The 15,787-nt window shown below is 42.1% G+C and overlaps 1 protein-coding gene and 1 pseudogene across 5 annotated transcripts in view; both read right to left on the bottom strand.

The window, feature by feature from the left end:
* Positions 1-15,787, bottom strand: part of LATS2 (large tumor suppressor kinase 2) — a 121,076-nt gene that overhangs the window by 36,700 nt on the left and 68,589 nt on the right. Inside the window, exon 1 of one of the 4 annotated variants that reach the window (XM_084878557.1) lies at positions 9,304-9,378. The exons of the other annotated variants lie outside the window; for them this stretch is intronic. The gene's annotated coding sequence lies outside the window, so the exon portion shown is untranslated. Of the gene's footprint in view, positions 1-9,303; positions 9,379-15,787 lie in introns of those variants that run through there. 4 annotated transcript variants of the gene reach the window in all.
* LOC311619921 (ATP synthase subunit O, mitochondrial-like) lies at positions 12,810-14,039 on the bottom strand (annotated as a pseudogene). The gene has a single exon. The product of its transcript is annotated as an ATP synthase subunit O, mitochondrial-like (transcript).

The raw sequence follows: 15,787 nt of genomic DNA, 5'->3' as shown, positions 1-15,787 counted from the left end.
AGTAATATAAATATTCTTATGTAAACAAACAAACAAACAAAAAAAAACCCCTGTGTGCTAATTTTAATATATTTAATATTAAGTAGAATGCTACATTTAAGTTCTTGCTCTGCCCAATAGGTCAAGAATATCTGTTACCAAGTTCAGATGACAAACATCCTCTCTCTGCCCCCAATTTTTCCTAGGAAGAAGAAAGTTTTCAATGTCATTTCTTAGGAGTGAGCACAGGCATACGAAGACCCTTACAATGCTCGGCAGGGCTAGGAAGCTTTCCTGTGCAGGGAATGGGGTGTGGGCCAGGGGACAGAGTCTGTATGTGGGTATAGGTGAGTGCATGAGAGATGGGGAGAAGAGAGACTGATCGTGGGTTTAGAAATATCTATTCAATGCAAAGAGAATCAAGACCCTGTGGCTCCATCACCAGCATTCTCCATGCCAGTAACTGTCACCAGCAACTCTCAGTGCCCCCAGTGCTCCCAACTGAACCACCTCACAAAACTTCATAATTTGAAAAAAAGTTATCATTATTGATGAGGACATATAATTCAATATGCAGTAAAGGAAACAGCCTGAGATGTTAACACTGCCATCATCACTATAGTAGGTAGGATCAGATGTGAATTTTATATTCTTCACACTTTTCTTACATTTTCCAAATCTTCTATATATTTGTCTGTATTATGTCTATATTCAGAAAATAAAATCTTAGCAAAAGCGCATCAAACATACACATAAAGCCCCTACTCTGCTAATGCCTCAATTCAGGGGTAACTTCTCTCATCCTGGACTTTCTGAAATTGGTTGGATCCCCTTTTCCGGGACCCACCTACACAATGTTGTCCTTTATGGCCTCTGTGGGGCCCCCAGATTTAATCCATCATGTGTGCCACACTGAATGACTGGGCACTTTGAAAGGCCACTGTGGCTCAGTAGTTGAGTGTCCACCTATTAACCAGGAGCTTATGGTTTGATTCCTAGTTAGTGCCCATGCCCAGGTTGTGGGCTCAATCCTCAGGACAGGGCATGTAGGAGGCAACCAATAAATGATTCTCTCTCATCATTGATGTTTCTATCTCTCTCTCCCTCTCTGAAATCAACAAAAATACATTTACAAATAAAGACTTGTAAAACAATACTGTAGATTGGTTGTACTATGTTTCTGTAGTAAAATTATCTCTCTATATAAAAGGCTAATAGGCTAAGTGTCCAACCATCCGACTGGTCATTATGACATGCGCTGATCCCCAGGGGGCAGAGGCTAAACACAGGAGCTATCGTGATGCACACAGAGAAATAGCACCGCGGACGTGGTGCCCACAAAGCAACACTTGGCTTCCCTCAAATGGGACACAGGCCCCACCACCACCCTAGAGCGACACCCCACCAAATCACAGCAGACGATGCTGAGACCCCATGGTGCAAAATGCAGCCCACAGCCTAGCCTAGCCCAGCCCCAAACAGTCATTGTGGGTGCCGGGTAATGACATCACATAGCAACGCCCGGCTTCCTCTCCCCAGCAACAGCTAACCTCCCTGCAGTTTCTTTAGCTAGGAACACAACTTGCTTTATAGCCAGGCACAAACATTTCATACTTTAACAAAATTTCTGTGAAGCATTTTCCCGTGCCTCATCTCATTTGATCCTCACAGAAGTCCTAGAGTAGGTAGATAGGAGACTTGGTGGAATCCTATTTCCTTTTCATTAGCCAGAAAACGGAGATTTAGAAAGTTTAGAAACTTGACCCGATGAAATGGACCTTGAAAATGACTTCAGGTTTTCCCACTGCACAGAATATAGTCAAACACTGCTGTAGCTAAATATTTCACCCTTTGTTCTCTCTGCGTGATCTACAATAATAATCTGCTTCTTGTTAATATCTACTGCTGGGCAGCTGACAATTACCTGAAAGAGAAGTTGGGGTGCTTAACTGGGCTGGAAAAAGTTTAGCTACATCAGAAAGCAGGTCTAATTAAGTTTATTCTATATATATATAAAAGGCTAAGTTGACAGGCGCATGTGTGATACATATAAAGCTCTCGCTGGTGCCAATCCCACATGTGTTTCCATCTGTCATTATCGATTGTGAATTTGGTTGACACTTTTATTATAGAGAAAGGGTGAATAGCATTATTAAAATATTTATTCTAATTAACTTCCTTTCAGTGTATATGAATTCATGCACCGGGCCACTAGTAAAATATAAATGGGGATGAGAAAATTAACTTAGGCTAGTTGCTGTCTCTAGGGAGGGAGGGAGACTGAATGAGCTCAGCTCGGTGTGTAACACAATATTTCTTTTGGAAGTCTCTAAAACAAATGTGGGGGGAAAAACATGCTCAATTTTTCTCTCTACTTTTATAAATTTGAAATATAACATTGTCATCAATGAGCACCAAACATATTTAATAGTAAAACCAAGGCTTGAATTCTGTTTGTCTCATGGACCATACTCTTTCTTCACAATCCTAATATTGTCCTGTAGGTTCTCTGGGCCAGAAATGAGTCATATTTATGTCTGTGCCCAATGTGCCAGGCAAATCGGAGCTGCTAGATCAGGCTCCAGGCAATGAACTAATGAGTGAGCACCTATCTGAAAGCACAGCCCCTCACAACTCAGTGTCCCCAGCACCCTGAAGCTCTCAGAGCAGGAACAGCATATTTCATGTCTAATTCAGCCTCCTGGAGACCTTCTTCCTTTGCACCCATTCCTGTTTCTCCACCACCCTTCTCAGGCAATTATCCAGAAATCCCTCTTGCAATTGGTTCAAATCCTCTGCTGGACAACTGGATTCAAACAGTACTTACTCTCTTTGGCCCTGAAGTCATGTCCAGCTATTAAACAATTAAATGTATATCTATGTGAGTGTGGCGTTGGGTAAAAAACTGTAAACAACCTGAGTGTTTAACCCCTCCCCCAAACTAAGGTTTATCAGCCACTCAGTGGAATACAACGCTGTTTAAAAACAATGTGATAGACATTGATCTATGAACCAGGAGGTCACAGCTCAATTCCCAGTCAGGGCACATACTCAATCCCTGGTGGGGAGAGTGCAGAAGGCAGGTGATCACCTGCTCACCTGCCTGATTGTCCCTAACTGCCTCTGCCTGCCTGCCTGATCACCCCAACTGTCCTCCCCTGCCGGCCTGATCTTGACTCAATCAAGATCAGGTTTCTGGCTCAATCAAGTTTCTTGACTCAATCAAGATCGGGTTTCTGGCTCAATCCCTGGTGGGGGGAGTGCAGAAGGCAGGCGATCAATGATTCTCTCTCATCATTGATGTTTTTAGCTCTCTCCCCCTTTTCCTTCCCCTCTTAAATCAATAAAAGTATATTTTAACAAAACAAAACAATGTGCTAGAAAGTAAAATTTAATGACATGGGGAAATGTTTATAATTTATATATATAAAGAGCCAGGGTCTGTAATGTCCAAAATGACTGAAGGGATGACCTAATGCCAGGCTGTGCATACAGCACTGCTGACCTCTCAGAGAGAGGCGGGGATGATCAGAAGCCAACCCAAGCTGCTGGTGGGGCCCGAAGAGGCGGACTTCAGCTGAGCCTCTCCCTCTCTCAGCAGTTCAGCCTTCTCGCCATCAGCCTGGGGCAGCTGGTGATCAGCCCTGTCTCTGTGATCAGGTCTGGAGATGCCGACTGATATAGAAACCAACCAATCAGAACCAAATCTGGGTGAATGCAAGAAGCCAATGGCTGCCTAGGAGGCGGAGTTTTAGACACTGACTGGCATAGAAACTGACCAATCAACCTAATCTGGGTGAACTTCGAAGGCAGAATCTAAGGTGGGGGCTGAGGAGGGGTTTTAAGGGATACAGCTGTTTGGTGTAAGGTGTAAGAAAGTGGTTCAATTTTTTAATGACTGGTTTGGCAGTATAGTGCATATGGCTGGCTATCAGTCCATATATAGGGATTATGTATTTTTGTCTGCCAAGAGCATCTTCTCCTGATGAAAAAGGTTCCCCCCCTCATTTAAGCAATCCTATCCTATATATTCTATCTATACTAATAATCTATACTAACAACAGGGTAAGATACTAATTAGACCAGGTCGACCAGCCATTTCTGGATGTCCAACTTCCTCCCAGACAAAGCCATGGTGGTGGGTGCTGAGGCAGAGGCAGTTAGGGGCAATCAGACCTGCAGGGGAGGGCAGTTGGGGGCAACCAGGCTGGCAGGGAGGGAAGTTGGGGGTGAGATCAGGCCGGCAGGGGAGGACAGTTGGGGAATCAGGCCGGCAGGGGAGGACAGTTGGGGTGATCAGGCAGGCAGGCAGAGGCAGTTAGGGACAATCAGGCAGGTGAGCAGTTAGGAGCCAGTCTCCCATCCTGCAAGGGGTCCATGATTGGAGAGGGTGCAAGTGGGCTGAGGGAACCTGCCTCTTCCCTGCTGGTGCATGAATTCTGTGCACCGGGCCACTAGTATACTATAAAAACAAACATACAAGAGTGGGTCACGCCCTAGCCAGTCTGGCTCAGTGGATAGAGCATCGGCCTGCAAACTGAAAGGCCCCAGGTTCGATTCCGGTTGTGGCCTTGATACCCACCCAGTGCGGGGCTTGCAGGAGGCAACCGATCCATGATTCTCTCATCATTAATGTTTCTATCTCTCCCTCTTCCTCTATGAAATCAATATATATAAATATATATATATATAAAGAGTGGGTCACAAAAACAAGTACTGCATAGTATTCAGCTCATAAGTGTGTACTAACCGTAACAAATTACTACCTCATTACTCTGCTTAATATGTCATCATAGCTTTTATCTGCTATCACAGTAAGAAGGGAGTTCACTGCCTTTTAAAAACGGAACCCTGATTGATTTGTCTTAGTGGTTAGAGCATTGGCCTACAGACCAAAGGGTCAGGGATTCAATTCCTGGTCAAGGGCACGTTACTTGAGTTTTACATTTGATCCATGAGGGAGGCAACCAATTGATATGTGTCTCTCACATTGATGTATGTTTCTCTCTCCCCCACCCCTCCTTTTAACTCCCTCTAAAAAACAACAAAAATAAATCAATGAAAAAAATATCCTCGGGTGAGGGTTAACAACAACAAAAAAAGTAAAAGCGAAGATCAGTGTTTGTGAATCCCAAAATCCATGAGATGAGCCCAGGCTTCTACAGATGATATCTAAAGCAGACAGAAAAGGCAACGGCAGGCTTGTCTGAAAGGCTCATTAATAATAAGGCTGAAGTGATAAAAGTCCAGACTTTTGTTTCAGGCCCAGACAGAGTTCTGATTTACTTGAGTCCCTTTTACATCCATGTGGGAATGTTCTTTTTATTTATTTCCTGAATAGTCCTTCTTCTTGTCCCCCCCATTAAACTTGTGTAGGTCATTAAATTGAAGTAAGTGGAATTAAAGTGCTAAGAAATTAATTTAGAAAAAGGGGCAAAAGAAAATGATTCTACAAACAGAATAGGACAATGTGGGGTTTGTGACTCTGATTACCACTCCCAGCATGTAGGATCCAGCAGCCTTCCTTCTTATTTGTTCCCTCACAGATGAGAGACCACAGAGGACAATTAGCTATGCTTTCAGACTGAGTGATCTGATGGACACAGATTCCAATACTGAGACACACCAGCCAAAAAAACAATAGCACAATCAGGATGAACAAACCCGAAAGCACACCCCCCCCCCCCCCCCACGTTGTTGTGGCTTAACAGAATCCTAAAATTTTGAAAAGCATGACCGTTCCTAAGGAACTGGGGTGAAGGAAATATGTCTGAATGGAAAGGATGTGTTTGATGTTTACCTGAAAATCACACCTGGGATGGTCTTGCGAGAAACTCATCCAGGTGGTGGAGATGCTGAGAAGGTGTGTGGAAAAGGCAGTCCAAGTTCAGAAGGCTGTCAGCCCGTGAATTCAGAGTTTTGCTGATTTTATTCAACTGAAAATAATCTATTTTTGCAGCCAGCGCTGCTGCTATCAGCCTTAAAGTCCAATATGAGCAACACAAATAAACATCACAGGGCCACGGAAAGAAGGTCATGATACTTAAAAAAAAATGTTTGTTGAATGATTTAATTTTAGATTCACCCAAATAAAACTCCTTTCTCAGAAATTCACTAATGACATATAACATTCTTTTTTTTTTTTTTTCTGGCTAGGCAATCTAAATTATTCCAAAAAGTCTATTTTATGATTACGTTAGTTTTGAAAAAATATATTGTTAATACATTTTTTGGCTGGTTGTGAACTCCATGAGGGTCTTTCAGGTCTCTTATGTTCATTATTGTACGTCCGAGCCTAACACACAGGAGGCATCTTGTATGTGCTAAATCAATGACAAGTAAAATTATACAACTCTCTTGGTCCGATAATATTTAGATGATGACTGACAGCTTACAGTTGATCCTTGAACACATGGCAATTAGAGGTGCTGACTCCCCCATGCAGTCAAAATCCACATACAACTTTGACTCCCCCAAAATGTAAACTACTAATAAACTATGGTTGACCAGAAGCCTTACTGAAACACTAATTAACAACATATGTTTAAGTTATATGTATAATAGACTGTATTCTTACAATAAGGTAAGCTAGAGAAAGTAAAGTGTTACTAAGAAAACTGTAAGGAAGAGAAAATACACTCTCAGTATTTATTGAAGAAAACTCATGTATAAGTGGACCATGCAGTTTGCACCATGTTGTTCCAAGGGTCAGCCGTCCTGCACTTAGGCAAAAATAGTTTATTAACACATTCTTTACTCTCCTTCCAGCATCAAATTCCTCACTCTGAGGAGTTTGGATACCAGCTGCTGGCAGTAAGTCCAGGCTGGCTGAAGAGATAAAGGCATAGGCAGCTCGAAGACTGACTGAGGCCGGCAGAAGCTGCTCCTCATGTTGGGTGGGGTTTGTTGTTCCTGCAGAAGCTGCTCCTCATGTTGGGTGGGGTTTGTTGTTCCTGCAAGGATCCTGAACTAGAAGAGGCCACATGTTTCAGAGTCAGTGAGGACAGGACTCTGGCAGGGGTCAGATCTCACCTGCTTATGCACAATTTCTGAGATACGTAATTGTGTGTGTGTGTGTGTATATATGTCTGTAAAAGCTCCATTTCCCTTTTTATACTATTTTATTATTTTAAAAATGGGAGGGGAGGAAAATCTTCCCTCTCATTTCACCCTCATCTTACATTCTGGAAACATCACCATTCAGCAGCAAATACTAAGAACTGAAAGCAGACTCTTATGTTACCTTAAGTAAAAGTCAAGCATTCTCTGTAACTACAGCAGGCAACTGGTTTGTTAATTTCACAGTATGAAATTAGCCAGAAAACCTCTCATTTATAAAACTCTATGAAACACCTGAAGTAACTCAATAACCAGCACATAGTCGGTACCTGCCCATCTCATTTCCTGTTGTTAAGTCCAACTCCCTTTGTCCCAAGTCTGGACAAAGGACAACACCTCGTACAAGCTAAGGCACCAAATTACTCATGAGAAAAAACTCGTCCTACAGAGGAGAATAAGGCAAAACTGGAAATAATTTCATGTTGGTTTTAAGTGCTTCTCTACCAGGTTTCTAAGGAACGTGAAGTCTCATGTAGTTCGAGGAGGCAACACACCATCAGCAAAGCTGTCAAAAACTACCTGGTACTTAAAATGAAACATTGAGCCTGTCCTGTCATCCTCCTATGCAGGAAAAATCAGTCTTCTATCAAGAGGTGTGTTTTATTATGACTCACAATTTCATAAAAGCAGTACCCATATTTAACTGTGATTCTCTGCATTGCTATTCACAACCTACATTGATTATTTGATCAATTCAAGGATTTCTCTGTAATCTGGAAAAAACACTTTGCTAAAATGGTTGGGAGCTGTTATCAACCAACACCTTTCCCTAAAGGTAACTCATTTCTTCACATTAGTAATGTGATTTTTGTCCCTGGCCAGGTAGCGAAGGTGCTTAGGGCATTGTCCCAATACACCAAGATTGTGGCTTCGATCCCCAGTCAGGGCACAAGAATCAACCAATGATGCCCTGGCCTAAGATGCTCAGTTAGAGCGTCAGACCGAGTTCTGAAGGGTCACAGGTTCAATTTCTGGCCGAGGGCACGTACCTGGATTACAGCTTCCATTCCTGGCCCAATTGGATGTATGCAGGAGGCAACCAATTGTGTCTCTCTCTTACATCAATGTTTATGTCAATCTCTCTCTCTTCCTCCCTCCCTGGAACTCTCTCTGAAAAAAAAAAAAAAAAAAAAAAATCAATGGGAAAAATATCTTCAGGTGAGAATTAACAAACAAACAAACAAACAAACAAACAAAAAAGAATAAACCAATGAATCAACCAATGAGTGCATAAATAAGTGGGACAACAAATCGATGTTTCTTGCTCTCGCTCTCTCTCCCCCTCCCTCTAAAATTTAATAACTAAAGTGAGATTGGAAAATGCCATCCCCTCAATTAGGTGCCACAATCCTCTTTGTAACCTCTAAATTTGAAGCTACCAAGTAGAAGCAGGACATTATAAGTTGACCTAATTTTACTCTTCTGAATCCTTTTTATTTATATAGGATCACCAGCTAGTTAACAGAAATGTAAGTTAATGGTCAAAGAGGTCTCTAAAACCTAAGACAATCCGCTTTGGCATGTGTAAAATACTCAAGACTTTGATGGGAAAGTAAACACTGATTTTAAAAATACTTTTTAAGCCGAAACTGGTTTGGCTCAGTGGTAGAGCATCAGTCTGCAGACTGAAAGGTCCCGGGTTCGATTCCGGTCAGGGGCATGTATATTGGTTGCAGGCACATCCCCGGTGGGGAGTGTGCAAGAGGCACATCCCTGGTGGGGGGTGTGCAAGGTCGATGTTTCTCTCTCATCGAAGTTTCTAGCTCTCTATCTCTCTCCCTTCCTCTCTGTAAAAAATCAATAAAATATATTTTTAAAAAATACTTTTTAAGGAAATAAATAAAGGCAAGTTTCTTCTTGACTTGGCATGGATCCTACCCATAGCATTTAAGTATGAGCTAATGGGGTAGGTCTGCAGACAATGGAGGCAAAACACCTTGCCAAAAGGCAGATGAAAATACTGTGAGAGGGAGTAGGGGGTCAGAAGGGGAAGGATACTCCCACAGGGTTATCTGGGCTTTGATGAGGTAAGACCAGGAAGCACTTGGCAAACACACTGCTTGGGCAGCAGGAGGCCAGAAAGACTTTTCTGACATTTGTCATCTAGATGCCCAAGAATAGGATGTTTCATATCAATACTCTCAGAAAAGTACAAAGCCCCCCTTTCTGATTTAATTCTTCTTCTATAGCCCTCCTCTTACTCACTTGTTCTGGAAGTGGCCGGTTAAGTACTCAGGAGCCAAACCTCCAGGTTTGAACACTAGGTCAGCCTCAGTCTACCTGTATGGTATGAGGAACCATCCTTAATCACTGCCATGCCTCCTCTGAGAAGCAGATTTAGCAACCACACCTACTTCATGTCTGGTATACAGTCAGCACCCAGTAAATGTCAGCTATTATAGTGACAACATATAGTGAAAGGTTTTAATGAATTACACATTTAGAAAAATGAAATCGTGTGTATTTTTGCTTGAATATTAAATAACTTAAATCCTTCAAAATAAAACTAGGCTTATTTGTTTTTTCAGTGGTATATTTTTTAGAGGAGGGGAACATGGATTCTCTTGTTAATAACCTTTCCCTTCTACACAGACATCAAGTCAGCCAATTCACAAGTAATGTACCTGAAAGCACAACATAAAGCCTTACTTGGATACAGACAACAGGGGGGGTGAAGGTATGAGGGAGTGGGGGTGGGGGATAAGGATACATATGTAATACCATAATCAATAAAGAAATTAAAAAAACAAAAAAGCCTTCCTGTGACACAGGTGAGCCTGGAAAGATTTTCACCAAAGGAAAAAGGCACATCTGGCTTAAGTAAGTGTATTTCTCAGAGTACCAGTTAGATGAAGCGTGGCAAGTGGCTGATGTGCCTCCGAGCTGCCACTCTAATCCTTTCAGTGAAAGAAAATCCAGTGCTCAGTGCACTGCCTCTAGGTCCAGGCAATATACTTAGAAAGCATCTCAGAGAAGGTATGTAGGAAACCAATCCTATCTAATAAAAGAGAAATATGCCAATTGACCATCACTCCAACACACAAGATGGCCATCCCATGTGGACATAAGATGGCTGGTAGGGGAGGGTAGTTGTGGGCAATTAGGCCAGCAGGAGAGGGCAGTTGGGAGGGACCAGGCTTGCAAGGGAGGGCAGCTGGGGGTGATCAGGCCTACAGGAGAGGGCAGTTGGGAAGAACCAGGCCAGCAGGGGAGGGCAGTTAGGGGTGACCAGGCTGGCAGAGGAGGGCAGTTAGGGGCAATCAGGCTGGCAGGGGAGCAGTTAGGTGTTAATCAGGCTGGCAGGGGAGTGGTTAGGGGGTGATCAGGTTGGCAGGCAGAAGCAGTTAGGGGCAATTAGGCAGGCAGGCAGGTGAGCAGTTGGGAGCCAGCAGTCCTGGATTGTGAGTGGGATGTCCCTCGAGTGGTCCCAGATTGGAGAAGGTACAGACTGGGCTGAGGGACACACACACACACCGTGCATGAATTTTGTGCACTGGGCCTCTAGTCTCCATAAATAAAATGGCATTTCCAGTTTACAAGACCTTGCTTCTACTTAAAAAAGAATGTTAAGTGGGAGAAATCACCACACAGTGCTCTCAAACTTGGCTCAATGTCACAGATGTTGCCCTGCATGAAGCAGGCACACCTAAGCCACACTGCCCAGCCCTGTGAACAGTCCCTAACACTGGTAAACACTGCACCTCTGTCCTCAGAAAGTGCTTGCACCAGGCTAGGGGACAGAAGCTAACTCCTATCCTTTCACACAGCACCTTTCCTACAGACATGCCATCCCAGTGTTGTTATTACCAACATGACTACTACCAGTTCCGTCACACCAGTATTCACAATACACTGGCCCACAACTTGGAAGTCACTTAACCTTTCTGTTCTCTCCACATTCACTTTATCATCTTTAAGCCACGTCATTGGTGGGAGATACCCTTGATTGCCAACATAATGAAGGGTACTTCTTGGTCTGGTGACTGGGATTTATTTAAAGGGAGCCTGGGAGGAAGGGATGGACAAAGCAGCACATAGGTCTTGGTTAAAGTTAGACAATGAATATTAAGGAGCTCATTATTTCATTCTCTCTACTTCTGAACATGCTAAAACTTTCCATAACTAAAAGTGCTTAAAGAGGCAGTTTCTGATGTGCCCATAAAATTTCGAGAAAAAATAAAACCCTCTCCAAGTCCTAACTCTCCTGTGCTTCTATTTAACTCAGATGTTCAGTTTTCCTACTGTTCTCAGTAAAAATTTCCCACACCTATTCCAGGACCCCAGATGCTCAGGCCTCTTGCTGTCATCACACACATTCTAGCACAAATCAAGTGGCCTCCTCTGACAGCTCCGAGCGTCTTGAACAGAGCCACTGTCACAAAACTGTAAGTAAAAACTCCTTACCTCCTCAGTGCTACAACCACTGTGACAGGAAGCAACAAAACCTACACAGATACTTGCTTCATACTGTCATCCTCAAATCACAGGTGTTGATTTCATTTGTGACACTAAGTGACTGGAGTAAAGGGGGTCCTCAAATTCGTTGAAGAGGTTTTTAAATACCAATGGCCAGAACTCACCTGCAAGCAATTAAATCTAAACCTGCAGGGTTGGAACCCAGTCCTGTGCCCACATGAGTCATGTGAGAGTGGTCTATGTCAGTGTGTGTATATGTGTGAGTGTGCGTGTTTTTGAGTGTGTGTTTGCATGTAAATGTGTGTGTATATATAAATTTGCATGAGTGTGTACATTTGAATGTATGTTTATGTATGTGAGTGCAAGTATGTATATGCAATGTATGTAAATGTGTATGTGTGTATATATGTATATGTGTGTCTTTCCATGCTTGTGATTTCCAGAGCTCCTCACAAGTCTAATAACGCTGTGGTAAGGGTTGAGCACTGTTGCCCAGGTCATGCATTTAGTTTGATGTTCTAGACATCCTCAGCACAAGCCCTGAACCCTCCTGTCCCACTGCCTGTGGAGTCTAACCCCCCTGACAAGTCATTTTCAGACCACACTGTCAGAAAGCTCATCCCCCTATCATGCACAGGACTTTGCTCCCATTGACCCTAATTCTAAACAGAGTAAATGTTTAGAGTAAATGTCCCCTTTCTAAATGTTTGAAGAGTCGGAAGCAAGCTACACTGAAATCAGAGTTAAGCTTTCTATTTCATTGTTAAGGAGCTTTTAGGAAACCTTTGTTTAACACCTGGATCAGAGAAGTTAAAAACTCAAGCAAGAAGGGGAACAGAGATGAAGGACATTACAGATACACACACAAAGTCAACATGGATATGAGGGTTGTGAGGGTTCATTTATGTGTTTTTGAGAAACTGAAATTGCTATTAAACAGTTACTCACCCTGATGAAGAATAAAAGATCCTCATTATTCCCACAAAGAGATTTTCCAAATACCAGATATTCTCTGAGGGATAAACAAGCCACATTGCCCTGTTTTAAAAGATAAGAGCACTTTTCTGGGACACAGCTATCTTGATTGTATATAAAAATTCCCCTTTTACACTACAGCTGGATGTTTTGACAGTGGCTGGTGTTTTATAGTCCCCATGCTAAGCATAAAAAATAAATAAATAAATAAATAAATAAGGGTTGTTTTTTGTTTGTTTGTTTTTGTTTTTTCCTGTTCAGGAAGCATTTTGTTCTTTCTCCCAGTTTAAGAATTTTTGCTGACAGAAAAATCAACACTTTCAGAAAACCTCCTGCATAGCCTGGCTCAACTTCTGAATCTTGGTTTTTGCAGGCATATCAACAACAATTTCTCTCCAATACAGATAATCATCCCACCCATGATTGATGAGTCAATCTTAACTTTCAACTTCAATTATTTGGCTTTTATTTAGGAAACTATTCAGTACTGGGTTTTTGTTGTTGTTGTTGTTGTTGTTGGTTTTGTTTTTAATTAAGAAAGAATGGCTTCATCTAAAGGAGATGTAGTGGTCACTGTGCATGGGACTTCTCCACAGTGGACACTCAACAAGGTAGACATAACATCTGGGGTGTTGGTCAAGTGACCATTTTTAGCAAGCAAATTGATCAGGTTGGACGTGAGGGGAGAAAACTTCTTTTGTGGTCAAGCCACTCAGGCTTTTCTCTTTAACAGAATGCTTTGCAAAGGTATTCAAAATCAAAGCAGCCATTTTGGGTTCCTTCAAGATTTGTACAATTCTTTTCTACTTGTTCCAGTTTATTCTGTTTAGATGCAGCAGAAAAAAGAGCAATAGCATAGCTACTTTTGATACCATATACATGAACAGGTGGCCGCACAAACTTTGCAAATGGCCAGGCCAAAGATGTGCTGAAGCATAGCACCTTTCGAGAGAGCATGGACAGGCCATCTTCTCCTGATGGGCTGTAGGTCCTCCACCTAAGCACTTTGATCTTCCTTTTTTTAAACAAAGGTTTTGAGCTCCTATCTGCTTAGAGAAAAGGAGTGGGAAGTTTCTAGAAGGGATGACCATTGGAATGCTCCTCCAGCCAGCAAGGTGGTCCCTAAAACAACCCATCCTTCACTGCTGTGTTGGGTAAGCAACTGCCCTGGGCTTAGGATAGAGAGTCCTCCTCCATGTCAGCACCAACAGGGGAGTCGAAAGTCACCCAAGAGCCATGGAACCAGCTTCCATAGGAGAGATGAGTCATGGATTCTGCTTTTCTTTTTTTTTTTTTTTTTTTTTTTCTTTTTTTTTAATATTTGCCTCTTTTTTTTTTTTTTTTTGAATATTTTATTGATTTTGTACAGAGAGGAAGGGAGAGAGATAGAGAGCTAGAAACATTGATGAGAGAGAGTCATCGATCAGCTGCCTCTTGCACACCCCCCACTGGGGATATGCCCGCAACCAAGGTACATGCCCTTGACCGGAATCGAACCCGGGACCCTTCAGTCCCCAAGCCGACGCTCTATCCATTGAGCCAAACCAGTCTCGGCGGATTCTGCTTTTCAAGAGAAGCAAAAAGCCCAAATTTTAATGTGAAAACTCCCGGTTATTTTATTATTATTATTATTATTATTATTAAATTTATTGAGGTGACACTGGCCAACATGAACATATAGATTTCAGATGTGAGTTTCTAGCTCCTTTTATCAGAAAACATGAAGGTCAGGAAGAAGTAACTATTTTTCAGTGGTTGAAAAAAAGGAAAAAAGAAATATCAACTCAGAATCCTATAACCAGAGAAAATATCCTTCAGTAAGTAAGAGAAAATAAACAGCTCAGAAGGAAAAACCAAGATGGCGGTGTAGGTAAACAACTAAACTCCCGCCTCGCACAACAATTTCAAAACTGCAACTAAAAGACAAAACATCTATCACCCAGAACCACAGGAAAACTGGCTGAAAGAGAAAGGAGCACAAGCGCTGAAAAGCTGAAAAGCCTAGGTACGAAGGCACGCGAATTGACTAGAGGTCAATTCCTCCCAGTGACACCAACAACAATCAAGACTTAACTACAGTTGAAACCGGTTTGGCTCAGTTAAAAGAGCGTCGGTTGCGGACTGAAAGGTCCCAGGTTCGATACCAGTCAAGGGCATGTACATTGGTTGCGGGCACATTCCCAGTGGGGGATATGCAGGAGGCAGCTGGTCGATGTTTCTCTTTCATCGACGTTTCTAGCTCTCTATCCCTCTCCCTTCCTCTCTGTGGAAAATCAATAAAATATATTTTTTTTTAAAAAGAAAAGACTTAACTACAATAAGGGCGTACATACAGTCCACAAAGGGGTGCACCAACAGTGTCTATATCAGGCAACTGTGAGGCTGACCCATTGAACCATATAGGACACCCAGGCCCACAAAGCTACCCTACCAACTCAGGGAAGCAGTGAAAATGTGGAGACAAAGTAACAGATCACAAACAAAAGAAATGGAGGGGGAAAAATGACTGGATATAGAATTCAAAACTGTGGTTATAAGGTTTTTCCTGAATTTTCTAGAAAAGGCCGATAAATTTAGCCAGACCCCTCGAGGATATGCAAAAGGCCCAATTAGAAATTAAACATATATTCACTGAAATAAAAAAAATATTACGGTATACAAAAACCCAACAGCAGACTAGAGGAATGCAAGAATCAAGTTAAAGATTTGAAATACAAAGAAGCAAAATACACTCAACCGGAAAAGAAAAAAGAATTCAAAAAGTTGAAGACAGTGTAAGAAGCCTCTGGGACAACTTCAAGCATACCAACATCAGAATTATGAGGGTGCCAGGAGAGAGCAGATACTGGAAACCTATTTAAAGATATAATTACCAAAAACTTATGCCACCTAGTGAAAGAAGTAAACTTACAAGTCCAGGAAGCGCACAGAACGCCAAACAAAAGGAATTCAAAGAGGACCACACCAAGACACGTCATAATTAAAATGCCTAGGGCAAAAGATAAAGAGAGAATCTTACAAGCAGCAAGAGAAAAACAGTTAGTTACCTAAAAGGGAGCACCCATACAATTGTCATCTGATTTCTCAACAGAAACTATGCAGGCCAGATGGGAGAGGCAAGAAATATTCAAAGTGATTAATAGCAAAAACCTACAACCAAGATTACTCTACCCAGAGCAAAGTTATCATTCAGATTGGAAGGTCATATAAAGAGCTTCACAGATAAGAAAAAGCTAAAGGAGTTAATCACCACCAAACCAGTATTATTTAGAATGTTGAAAGGTATTCTTTAAGAAGA

The sequence above is a fragment of the Pipistrellus hanaki genome (genome assembly GCF_964339955.1).
Source record: "Pipistrellus hanaki genome assembly, chromosome: 3".
Lineage (NCBI taxonomy): Eukaryota > Metazoa > Chordata > Mammalia > Chiroptera > Vespertilionidae > Pipistrellus > Pipistrellus hanaki.
Note: the sequence above shows the minus strand (reverse complement) of the source record. Positions and strands in the feature narration are given on the sequence as shown.